The sequence below is a fragment of the Musa acuminata genome, chromosome BXJ2-4 (assembly GCF_036884655.1).
Source record: "Musa acuminata AAA Group cultivar baxijiao chromosome BXJ2-4, Cavendish_Baxijiao_AAA, whole genome shotgun sequence".
NCBI lineage: Eukaryota > Viridiplantae > Streptophyta > Magnoliopsida > Zingiberales > Musaceae > Musa > Musa acuminata.
In genome coordinates this window covers 41169866-41183385 of record NC_088341.1, presented here as the reverse complement: position 1 = coordinate 41183385, position 13520 = coordinate 41169866, and the positions used below count along the sequence as shown (strand labels likewise).

General features: G+C 40.4%; 2 long non-coding RNA genes across 3 annotated transcripts; one reads left to right on the top strand and one right to left on the bottom strand.

Moving 5' to 3' along the window:
- The first annotated feature begins 224 nt into the window (after positions 1–224).
- Positions 225–4976, top strand: LOC135610916 (uncharacterized). Of its 2 annotated transcripts, XR_010486382.1 has the most exons (4): positions 225–401; positions 516–644; positions 875–946; positions 2402–4976. It is a non-coding gene; the product is annotated as an uncharacterized LOC135610916 (long non-coding RNA). The 2 variants fall into 2 exon arrangements; XR_010486381.1 differs by having other exon boundaries at positions 516–946.
- Positions 4977–6173: 1197 nt separating this feature from the next.
- Positions 6174–9716, bottom strand: LOC135610915 (uncharacterized). Its single transcript, XR_010486380.1, has 3 exons — positions 8826–9716; positions 8252–8696; positions 6174–6444 (listed from the first exon to the last, which is right to left on the bottom strand). It is a non-coding gene; the product is annotated as an uncharacterized LOC135610915 (long non-coding RNA).
- Between the last annotated feature and the right edge of the window lie 3804 nt (positions 9717–13520).

Below are 13520 nucleotides of genomic sequence, written 5' to 3'. Positions count from 1 at the left end.
CAAAATTACATGTATATGTTTTCAAAGGTAGTTAACATATATATTAAATTTATATAAATATTATTGTAGTTCATGTCTCTCTGTTGATTATTAATATTCTTCAATAATATTGTAGTATTTTTTTATAAATTAAAAACAGAAAATGGAGAAAATTACTTAATATATTAGTTAATTACTTAATATTAAGTAAATAGAGAAAATTAATTGATACTTCTGCATTCTTCTTCTACCTTGACCCCTTTCGGTTCCCCACTCTCGCGGATGAGCATCGCTTTCCGGGGAGAGAGGTTGCAAGGAAGCTTGCAACGATGCGAGGAAGAGCCGCCTTCTTCTGCGTGGCGCGCCCCCGCCCTCTTCTTGCTCGCTGGAATTGTTCGTCGTTCTCCGCCTCTTCCCCTCAGGTTTCTCGCTTCCCTAAAATCCTACCAAGAAACTCTTCTCGTCTTCGATCGGTCCCCTCGTTCTTTCTTGTCTCCTTCTTCCTTGTGATCGGTGTCTCTTTTCTGGTCGTGCAGGATCTCTCGACGGTGGCCGCGTGCCCCTATTGTGGCTGTTGGAACTCGATAACGAAGCAGATTTTCTCCTCATGCCCTTCTCAGTTACTTCTCTCCTTTGCAAGAATCTTTCTCACCCCAAAAACCGAGGCAAGAATCACTTCTCACCCCAAAACCCTTGCAAGAATCCTCTCTCACCTTGAAAACCGAATCTCTTCTCACCGCCGAAATCCTAGCAAGAACTCCTTCCCTTCCCAGATCTCTTCCAAACGCCTATCTAGAATCCCTTCCTTCCCTTCTTAGGTCACTCGCTCCATGGAAATAAAGCAAGAGCGTTCTTCCTATACTCTCTGATCGGCGTCCCCGTTCTTGTCACGCAGGAACCCAGCCGAGGTGGTCGCTTGCCCTGATCGAATGAACGGCTGTGTCTTTGATCCGTTTCCAAGCTTTTGGTAACCACCCTAACCAATTTGATTGATTTCCTCCTCCTTTCTTCTCTTTTGCATTTGAAATTTTATTATGATAAACATGTAGTTTTCTCCTTCAATTTTATTGCAAACATCTTGCAGAACATACATGATATACTTAGGTGAGACAATGAGAAAGATATCCATTTTACATGTATTTAAATATATCAAGGGAAATGTGAGGAGGGTGCGTATCTATTCTGATTGTTCGTCTCCTTGCAATCATCAACTTCTGACTGGGATAAGACTAGGCATCTACTGATTTAGCATTTTATGTGGTTAAAGATTAGGGCCTTGCATCTAAACTCTTGTAATTAGAAATTTTAATGCATATATCCAAGCTTTAAAATATGGAATTATTCAGAACTTTGTAATAAAAAAGAGTTGTACTGAAATTCTTGGTGGTTGTCCAGTTATACAAATTAATATACGTTGTAAAACGATTGGGTGTAGAGCATGTATCGAACATGTTGGCCGCTACATGTGCTAAGGAGTAGATGAAAAGATATAGATAGCACCATTAGGACTTTCGATGATAAATCGAGCATCTACAGGATTTGGTGGCATATCACTGAGATGGTGGGAGCCATTTTGAATTTTCTTTTGTTGTATGTCATGTTTCTTTCAGGTTGAAAAAGTTCTTGATCATTCTTCTCTCTTTTACATTTTAATATTTCCATGAGTCACCCGATGGTGTGTTCAATTGATTATGCTAATATGTTTGCCCTGAGAAAATTAAACATGTTGCTACAATGAAACAAGAACTTGTCCGGTGCATGATTTATAAAAAGTAGATTAGTCTCGTGGGGGAGCATCAAATGAGACAGTTACTTCCTTTTAAAAAGATCTAGTAGTTTCCTTGACATCATGGACAAATAATTCAAAAGGCAATTTGCCCCACTAAGTGCTGCTAACTTAAGTAGGACTTGGTTATTCTCAGGCCAGTGTTGCCGGTAAGTAGGGAACAAATGAGACCAGAGGATAACCTCTGAGATTATATCTATGATGAAGATTTGCTTTAGGAAACAATCACTTTACAGAAGTTTGTACTATTTTTGTATGTCTTCAGCTAAGGTGCATCAAGTGCAGAACTGAAAGACCAGAGGTATGCTGCTTAGATTGCAGCTTAGATTGCAATTTGCAATGTATACAATGTGGTGATTATGTTAGTGCATCCTCACTTGTGCTTTGGCCCAAACCTGCATTAAGAAATTTCATCAACCAGCATTAAGTTCAATCTTCTGTTTTCGTATTAATGCTATCAGTTCAATTGACATTTTAGCATAAAATTTTCTAGCAAGGAATATATGATCTCTCTTTTATCCTATGCTTAGCAGCTAGGAATGACTGTCCTTATATTGTGAGTTCCACGACTTAAGTAGTTTTCTAATACTCAGGTTTAGGTATTGAGATTGAAACTTCATGCATTGTATTTTCCAGAATTTGCCACAGCATCACATTGTGAGACAGTAGTATGGATGGCCAAGTTTAGGCTTAGGACATTGGCTTTATGGAGGGAGAAATTGAAGAGAGTTTTATGGAAACCAAGAATGAGGTACTCTTTACAAATGTTTTCTGTGTAGGGATAATCACGGTTATGCATGCTCGTCACCTTTAGATCAAGATTCTGGATGTTTAGACTAATTGTTTTTAAAGAAAGGTTATTATGTCTGTTATTTGGTATTAAGCTTCTTAGTATAGGAGAAGTATATTTTGTCATTATTTAAACATATTTCATTGTAGTGATGCACTTTATTCCATTATTCTCTTTATATTTTTTCCTGTATGTGGTTGTTTTATATCGCCTATTGATTCTCATTGATGGATGTCTGACATAAAAAATTCAACTTAATGCTGATTATGATCAAAATTATTTATACTCTTCATGACATTTTAGATTCTACAGTATGCTATTTATCGCATTATGCTATTTGAGATTCTGCATTATGCATTTATCAAAATTTTACTATCTATTTGTCTCATTATGCTACACTTGAATTTCTATTAAGACATTCAGACGTCTTCATTTCAACTACTATCGAACCTTTGTTTAATAGGAGACTTCTCCGATGGTTATAGTGTTATTAAGCCCTTCTCATTACTTGATGAAGTATTCTTTCATTTTACTCTGTTTTAAAATATTTATCCTAAATTCTCATATTTACTTGCTTGTGCGCTTAAAAGTTTTGTATAGGACAGTGATTTAAAAAGCGTTGTGCGCCAAGGTCCCAAAATGCTCAAGACACTAGGTGCTCGCCTAAACGCTCAGCTCGAGCAAAGCGAGGCACTCTAAAATATTAAAATATAAAAAAAATATAATATAATTGATAAATATGATTATATAAATAAAAATACGATATTAAACTATTGTTAACAGTAGTTGGAGGGGAAGAAAAGAACTGTTAAGAGGGGGAGAAAAAGTTATCGATAGTGGAACTTTCGGACGACAATTGTTGCGGTGGAGGAAGCTGCAGATGGCGGTAGCGGTAGCGACGAAAGTTGTGGATGGCAATAGCGACAACGGTAGAAGCTATAGATGATGACATCGTGGGCGGAGGAAGCTTCAAAGGTGTGCGTCCGTTGGTGGTGGAGGAAGCTACGGTCCTCTCCCTCAATGATTGAAGGAGCTGCACACGGAAGCAGCGGTAGCAGAACGAAGTTACGGGGGAAGGCTAGGCTGTCAAACCTGTCTATTGGCGACAAAGGAAGCCTCGGTCCGTTGCATCTATGGCAAACAGACGTAAAACTTTGTTTCAGTTACTTTATTTAAATCAGGCGCTTGCTTGAGACACTCAATGCCTAGGTTCAGGCGAGCGCTCAGGTCACACCTCACTGAAGCACGACGCTTGGTCCACCTTGAGGCAGTTAGGCCTTACCTTGCCCAAGCACCTAGGCGAGCGCTCGTCTATTTAACCCATTGGTATAGGAGAGATTCAAATTTGTGATATTTTGTAATCTTGTCTGCATTATTACTTATTCTGGCAATAGCTGGTATTATAGCCAACTTGTGATTTTTTTTTGGCCAAATGGATGGGTACAGTTAGACACAGTCTTCTTACATAATATATTCAATTTTTTTTTTTAATGTCAACTTTCTTATTGTTCTTGAGTACTACCTTGGGCTTTAAGTTTGATCTTGCACAAGTGGCACTGTTAATTCGACTAGTTCTATGCATAAAAATACATTTTGATCACCTTTGTTAGACTTGGATTTTAGTCTAAACTTGGTTGATAATAAAAATTCTGGCAATAGCTGGTATTATAGCCAATTTGTGATTTAGCTGGCTATTATAGAAAGAAAAATAAAAATGATAAAAATGATCTAATTAAAGGTTAATTGTTGGATAGAATTAATTATTTAGCTGGTTCGTTGTTACTTGAAGAGTAAAATTTTAAAACAAATGCATACCTTGTAAGAACTTTTAATGCATAATAAAAGTATTTTCTAATGTTCATAAAATACATTTAAATATTAATAGTTTTTACAGTAATTTTACGTATTAAATAATAATAATAATAATAATTTTTATACAGTAAACACATCTTGATTGATTGATAAAACACGTTAGTAAGATATTTAGTGATGCACTTTCTCGATAATAAGATTATAAGATAAATTTCTCAATAATAAGATTATAAGATAAATTTCTCATGATGGAATCGAACATGTTTGGTTTACTAATAATAATATATTAATAACAGTCACCGGAATGAACTAACTTTAATTTCACTTTGAACCTATTGTTATAGAATAATAACTTATTTTTGTCTTCAGATGCTTGCTGGCATATATGGTAATTTAGAATTATTTTTACATTTTATAAAATTTAGTTATTTTTTCCCCCTTATTTTGGGGTGAAAGTAGTTATGTTAACATGTTAGTGTGACTTACATTATTAAGGTGTCGAATGGTATCAGTGGTTTGTCAAATGTTCAGGTATGTCTCTTGGGATTTTGTAGTCATATTAAAATTATTGCACGTTTAGATTGTGGATGACAATTAATCTTGATTCGAGTCATGTAAGCAATCTCACTTGCTTAAAAGGATAACTTTTGCTGTCGCGATGACACAATTGTGAGTTGTCATGAATATGTAACTAAAATCAGATTATTGATAATTGCAGGAGTCTTCAAAGAGAACTCTTAAAACAAATACATACTTGTAAGAACTTTTAAAACATAATAAAAATATTTTTCTAATATTCATAAAAATATATTTAAATATTAATAGTTTAATGTGAAAATGATAATAAACACGTATTAAAAAAATAATAATATTTATTTTATATACAGTAAACACATCTTGATTGATAAAACACGAAAGATATCTAGTGCTCTCAATAATAAATGAAGAAATATTTTACGAGATAAATTTCTCATGAAGGAACTCTATATGCACTCGATAAGAATACATAATCAATAATATATTTGAAAAATAATGTGATAAAAATTACATCAATATCATCAATACATTGAACCTTTTGTTATAGAATAATAAATTTAAGTTTTTTTGTTTTCTTCGCAGGCTTGCAAAGATTAACAGTAACTTATTGTTGAAAAAAAATCATTCCCTCCAAGAAAAAAAAAAAACATCAATATTTCAATTTACTCTCTCAAGGCCACTCTGCCAACTTTTTTGAAAGCCCATTTGTCATCCTGATCACTGCAACAAAGAAAAGAAATTTGGCACCTTTTCTTTCGTAAGTTGTCGATAATATTGAGCGAACAGGATAAAATGACAAAATGTTTTCGTATAACCAGTAAAACGACATCACTAAAAATAAACGACTTGCTCTCGATAACTCAGATGAAGGCCTTTTCGCTCAGACAGTTTTTGGGAATAGGCGAGAAAAGGTGGCAAATTGTTAGTATTCATGAAAGGATAATATTCTTTTTATTAGCTTTTTTTGCTTATTGCAAATGCTGTATTTGCCGCTGTATGTTTTTAGATAACTAGTCCTAATATACATACAACACTAGCTGAAGTGAATCTCAATGGCTTACTATGGAATAAATGAAATGATTTGGTGAATTAACTCTAAATAGACACAGCACAGCAGTAAATATCCACACAATACACACGAAATTTTCATCAAATTAGGTAACAGGATCCGTATCTCTTAAATTGAGCACCAAAGCCATGTCAAACAATGAATTCATGGGTTCACGAAATGCTAATAAATCATGACAATATAAATCCAACTCTTAGATCTGCAAAAGAAAAATTATTTTGAATAGTTCAACCATCTTAAGATTACCCACCCAACATTCGTATCTAACGTATCAAACCCAAACAAAAAGGAACCAAATTAAAAATTACATGACGAGGAACTTGTTTCAGGAACTGGGATCCTTCCATCTAGACATTTTTTCCGTCAGCCCACAATTCTTAGAAGGCTGGTTATCAACTGTAAATAAAAATCTGAAACATGGAAATACCAAGAAACATGCCCAAAAGTATACAACTGGTTCACATGAAGTACCTGAAGAAGACTGGGGAAATGTTAGAGAAATCATCACCATACGATCCAAGATGGTTTATCTTTGCTTCTTAAGAAGATGGTTTATCTTAGCCATCTCATATATATCACTTCATAAAATCGCTTCATAATCTATCAAGCCAAAACAACTAAGGAATTGAGGTTAGGATTCCGGTAAGGTTTCAGAATCTCACCACTGATGGAGAGTGAGAGACCTAGTTATCAACTGTAAATAAGAATCCGCAACATGAAAATAACACAAAAGAAAACCAACAATCATCCAAGAAACAATGTCAAGTATAGATACCAGCAGACTGATTCAACTATAAACCAAGTACACAGTAGTTTCATCAAATGCTAAAGAAATCGTCAAATTATGAATACAATGTAATTTATCTTTAGCACGTGTAACTGCAGAAAGAAAAAAAAATTAAAAGGTTAATCATCTCAAATAACACCAACATTCCCACAATAATCCATCAAGCCCATACAAAAAAGAAGAAAATGATCACAGTTAGGGTTTGGCAACGTTTGCAAGTCTCACTTACCCTACGGACGTTGGGGAGTTATATTAATATAACTCCCCAACGATAGACTAACAGACTTTACGGCAGCATCATACATCCCCGGAATACAAACCAAATCTTCGTCGAATCAAGAAGTAAGATTCCTTGTAACCTGGAATTTCTTGAAAAGCCCAAAATTCATGGGGCCTGGTTTTCAACTATAAATAAGAATCCGAACGATAAAAGCACCAAGAAACTAACAATCATCCAAGAAAGATATCAGATTGATTCAACCATAAATCCAAAAAATAAATCCAAGGTGATCTATTTATTGAAAAGGGTAACCATCTGATGTAACCCCAACATCGCTACATGATCTATCAAGTCCAAACAAAAAGGATAGGAACTAGCTAGGTACATGGTTTGGGCAAGGTTTCCGATTGGGTACTGCAATAACTCGATGAAGAATTATAGGCATAAAAGATCCATACGTTACAAATCAATTCTTCACCAAAACAAGAATCAAGATCCTTATGCCTCGGAATTTCTTGGTAAGCCCAAGATTCTCAGGGCCTGGTTATCAATTGTAATTAAGAATCAAGAAACATGCCAAAGTATAGCTACCAACAGATTGATTGAACTATATGTGAAGTATACAAAGTAGGTACGTGAAATGCTAAAGAAATCATCAAAATATAAATCCAATGCAACTATAACCTTTAGCTAGAGAAATCCAATGAAAAGGTTACCATCTTATGTAAACCCAAGCATCGCTACATAATCTATGAAGCCCAAACAAAAAAGAAACGAATCAGAACAAGGGATTGGGTAAGGCTTCGAAACCTCACATGCCCCACCGATAGTGGGGACTGCAATAACCCGATCAAGACTAACAGAGACTACAGCGGCAGAGATCCATATACTACAAATCGAAACTCCGCCAAATCGAGAACCAATATCCTCATATCTCGGAATTTCTTGATAAGCCCAAGATTCTCAGGGCCTGGTTATCAACTGTGAATAAGAATCTGAAACATGAAAACGCCAAGAAACTAACAATCATCCAAGAAACACGTCAAAGTATAGAAACCAGCAGATCGGTTCAACTACATATGAAGCACACGAAATAGGTTTCCTCTATACTCAAGAAATCATCACCGAAGGAAAAAACAAAAATCTCCATGAACCGCAGTTCAGTTAACCATTTCATGTAACCCCAACATCGCTACATAGTCTATCAAACCCAAACACGAAAGAAAGGAATTAGGGTCAGAATTTGGGTAGGGATTGGGAATCTCGCTTACCTCATTGTATGGACTCGTAATCCCAGTACTCCTTGGGCTGGACGACGCCGACATCGGTTTCGCCTTGGACATGGCGGTCCGGTTGCCGACCTCGCGGACCTTGATCTGGACACGAGGATCGGCGACCAACGACGGAAGCGGCAGGGGCGGAGGCGGAGGCCAGCCCTTCGGAGAGGGCTAGGAGCGCCACCGCTAGGAGGTCGGCGACGAGGAAATGGCGATCAAGCGCATCTCTTATTCACACTCCCCCCTCATCTTCATCTCGCCTCTCAGACCGAACTACAGCTTCATGTCACGGTTCTTGAAGTCTTTCGTCGCATTACGTACTCAAGTCGGGTTAAATGAAACGAACCATCTTGACAGATCCAAATCTACCTGCCTTTCCATACTCACTACCCGTCCGCCAACCTTCAGAAAGCTACCCAGAGTAAGGAGGGGCACCCAGCTGTGGGGTCACACGAATGTCCCACCGAGTTAGCGTAATGACCATTCCGGTGTTTAGAAGCGTACAACAACGCAAAAATGTTGGATCCAACGGTGGATAACTTAGTATGGAAGATATTTGTAATTTTACCTTTATGTAAAAGGAATTAGTCCAGCATTAGCGATGGTGATGGGTGTGGCACTCACAAATCTGGATCGAACCCAAACCCAATGGGTATCCATTTCTCCTACAAATCCATCAGACGGAGACACGTCCATAAGAATACATGAGCGTTCCATGCTCTGGAGCATCGACACTTGGGCCCGAACGCAAACAGATGGCGTGCAGAATTCAAAGGAAGTCGAGAAACATCCCCCCGCCCACTGGAGCATCGACGCGTGCGGACGACGCCACATCCCAAGCCCGCGTCGCGGGGGCTGTCGACGACGCTGATCACGCGTTCTTTCGCCCGTGCACCTCGCTGCAGAATAAGAGACGCTTCCTCCACAACCAGGGACGGCAACTCTTCTCTTTCTCTCTCGTCGGAGGAAGAGAAGAGGGGAAGGGACTTAGGATGGCGTGGTGGGAGCGGGTGGTGGTGTTCCCGGCGCGTCGAGTGTGGATCGGCTTCGCCACCCGTCTCGGCGACCAAAGGACCGGTAAGTTCTCTCACCCATGCGCCATGGATGGCCTGATTCATCCATCCGGGCTTCTGACGCTCTGCCGCCTCCCATGAACAGGGCTGAAGAAGCTACGGAAGGAGGTGAGGACGTGCGAGTACGAGGACGTGCGCGTCATGTGGGAGATCCTGCGCAAGGCCGACTCCGAGACCCGACGGCGTCCTTCGCCGGCGGGCAGGGCGATCCAGCGGCGGAGGCGGAGGCGGAGGCGAGGGCACGGCGACATCTGGGCCTCCCTCTTCGATTGGGCTCCTTGTTGCCTCTGTCGCAACTTGTGATTCGGTCCATCGCGCCGCCGCTCCCCGCCTTCTCTTCTCGGTTGCGTTGGCCGCCTGTACATAAAGAAACGCTGCTGTCATGTACTACGCTGCTGTCTTCTTTTGCTCCCACACTGTTCAACCTCGATCAAAGCTAGTCATGTTCTTATTTAACGGTGATGTGGTCATCGAGTCGAGCGAAGCTGTAACGTATCGTGTTACGTTAGCATCCTACATGGCTCTCTAACCCCACGTGTCGATATTTCAGGAGGATCCATTTTATTATTATTATTTTTCAATCAACAATAAATCAAATCAATTTTGAATTAAATAGGATTTAAAATTCCCAAATCATCATCGATCGGTTCAGATATGGCATGCCGAGTCTTCTATTAGGCTTTTAGTGGGCCTGTGGTTGGGTTATGAAGCAGTAGAGCCCATGTTGTGAAGAGATGAGATGTGGTGGATGCATTGTTGTAGCTCAATGCATCAAATCAAAATGTTATTTTCACATGATCGAGATAAAACCCATATGAGGTGGTGGCTCAATGCAATCCATAAGCATTAGTTGATGATATTTTCTTCCCTCTCAAAATCAACTTGATAGTGAGTTTTGCATAGCTTCGATAGCGTCCTGTTGTTCATCCATCCTTATCATCACATCATTCCTGATGCAAATAATGTCCAAGTGTCTCTCTCTCGACGCTGATGAAATTAGCTTGTCAAAATAGTGAAGTCAGTGCTCGGTTGCACGTTCATGTTCCCTTCCCCAGCCGCTCGGATTAAGCTGTCATTTTCTGTAAGTCTCATGAGATGGATGTCTTCTTCTTCTTCTTTGATCAAGTAGCACCCACACTCTGATTTGAAATATCTTCAATCTATGACCATCATCTCAATTTATCCCTTACTATAATAATAATATTATTATTATTAAATATCCTTCCATTTGATTAACCGATTTTAAGGATAATTAAAAACCCGAATTTTATTTATTCTCAACTTAAAAAAAAAAAAAAACAAAGTGGACTTACTTAAATCTGTGCAGCAGAAGATTCAAGCTCACAGCACCGATTAGAAGTTTCCTGCATCTTCTTCCAGTTCCCGAGTCTGGGCATAGAGAAAAGAAGGTTACAAACTTAGAAGTGGAGCTGATGGTGATGCGTCATTTTCTTATGCTTGATGATTGTTGATGTATCGATCGGGAAGATAGAATAGTAAGGAGTGATGCACATCGAGACTCACAAGTGGACAAGCCGGTGATGATCTTTCTTCTCAATATGCATGCATTAAAAGGATAAAAAATTGTAGGACATACTTGCAGAGAGAAGGGAAGGCCACAGAACAAACGGACGATGCGGATAGAAATGCAATATGCCTGCCGACTCCAGTCTTATCACCATGCAGGATTTGAGAGGAGACCTACCAAGTGTCCACCGGACCCCACCGCAGTCACTGCACCAAAGAGACAAAGAAATAGAGACTTAATGATTAGATGTTGCGTGGTCTGCCTGTTGCCGGTCATCAACACGAGACAAATTTGCATCCCCCCCCCGAAGCTCTCACGGCCACTGCACACTTGTCATCACCACCACCGTGATCATCCAGAGGTCAGAGAGATATATTGATCCAAAGCAAGACAAAAAGCTTTATAGCCCACGGCCGCACCTGTGTGAAAAATTGGAAGGATGGATGGGTGATGATGATGATGGTTTGTTTGCATGACATGTAGTCGTCATCTGATGGTGGCATGCATGATGGTGTTCTCGAGCTACCATGGCATTGGTTTTGTTCTTATCCCGAGCTGTCACGGTGCACTTCAAGGTTGTGGAGTTGGGAGCCAGTGGATTGTTGTGGTTGATTGCAAGCTGGGCTTTTGACAAGTTGGCCACGCTGCCCGTTCTTCCTTCCCTCCGGTGCTTCTACTTTTCGGCCATGGAGAGCTGGCTCTCCTTGTCCGATCTCCTCTTCCCGGCGTAGGGATTGCCCCTCCGCACAAAAACCAGCGAGAGAGGTGCGGTTTTCGCGCTTCCGAGTATCTTTGTGTACTTGCCTTCTGATGATGCCAACAGTTTTACCATTTGCTGCAGTGTCTCAAGATAAGCCCTTCAAAGTCTGCGGAAAGGAAATGGACAGGATGTGAAGGGGGAACATAAGATTGGACGCTGACATCGAGCAGACTTTGATGAAGGCAATTTTGGGGGGATGGGTAGACGTACAAGTGTGATCAAGCACCAGACTACGATGGGTGCCGTGGAGAATTCAACGCTTAAATATCATGATGCTGCAAAAAATAGAAGTTGAAATCAAGCTACTAATTAATGGGACCATGCGACAGACAGGTGGGACATCACAGTCCTTTGTGTTGGCTTTTTATACCATGCCATGTTTCCTCAAAAACGTTGACAAGCTACAATGATTGTTGCAGGAAAGCTACTCGTGGTGACCCACCAGGACATAAACATGACTAAAATAATAGAGCGAGGCTGCTGAGAGTTCAATTACAAGTCGCAAGTTAAGAGATTACCACACCACAATATTTCCGATACTAGCTAGGGAAGGAAATTTTTGGATCGAGATGGATGTTGAAGTACTCACTCACTATGCTAATCCGAAAGCACAAATTACCTGCAGAGAGATAAGAAGAGAAGCAAGAAGACATTACCAAACTCTCTTCCGGATGAAAACTGTGTAGCAGAAGCAACAAGAGTATTATCCTGCAGTCCGTCGCTCTCAAGAGGTTGTCAAGGTGTTCGAAATCGTTGGCTCCAAGTCGAGATGCTCTTTGTCCCACTCATAGAATGTCAGAGTCCGTAGACATGTTTTCCTGTTGTTGCTTGGAGTTTCATGTAATGTGATCAAGGATGAGTACACGAAGAAATTATGATCTGCTCGAGTTAATCTTATCCTCGAGTTGGGCGCACCAACTCCTGTCTTTTTCTTTCCGTGTCATTATAATTACTCAGTCGATGCTTACGATCTACTGTATGCGCTAGATCGAATCGGTGAGACAGATGCATCGAGCTGCAAAATCCGTGCTTCCTGGGAGACGTATCATGCATGGTCCAAACATCTCTTGCTCCATGAGCACCAGACCTACCATTCTCCGAGGCAGACCAGACCACAGACCAAAGCCATCCACATCCACTGGAAAACTGATGCAGAGATGAAGGAAGCACATTTTGTCCGAATCCCACCTCGGCCGCATGAGCTACAAGCCTACAAGAACTGCAGTAATTGGTGGGGGGTCTCCGTGCCGAGAAACAGCCAAAGACATCGCTGACATCTGAAACCTTGCAACAGTCGCTGAAGGTTTAAATCATTGGTGCCCCATTTTCTCTTTTTTTTTTTTTTTGTTTGCCAAGTGAGAGGGAGAAGGAACAGCAGAGAGAGAGACACATCTCCTCCAACCTTAAACAAACACCAGAATCTTCTCGAGCCACGCCACCACCCTTTTGTTAACCCTTTCCCTGGTCAACTCGTCTCCTCTGAATCTCGAATCCTCACATGTTCCATACCTCGCAGGTGCTGAGCAACCCATAGCGGTCCAATTGCCGCAGCTTTGCTGGCCTCACTTGCCATGGCTACTGCTCCACAGCCATCGGCATCATATTATATTCACGATCAGAATTTAGAGTCGCACAAGACATGTGGAGCTGGTTGGTGGTTCCGCGTGTCGTTCGTCGGTTCACGGTCTTCGAAGCACGACGCTGGTGCCGGCGGAGGGCGACAGAATCCGGTGGACGCGAATATTATGGAGACCGCTGTCTTCTTGTCGTCCTTCACTTGCATGTGATTAGCCATGGCTTCGACACTAGATTAAGCTGGCTGTGTCTCTGAATATTTCAGCAATAATGACCTGCTGCGTCCTGTAATGGTCGCCACCGGTCGGACTGGCACCGGATCACAGC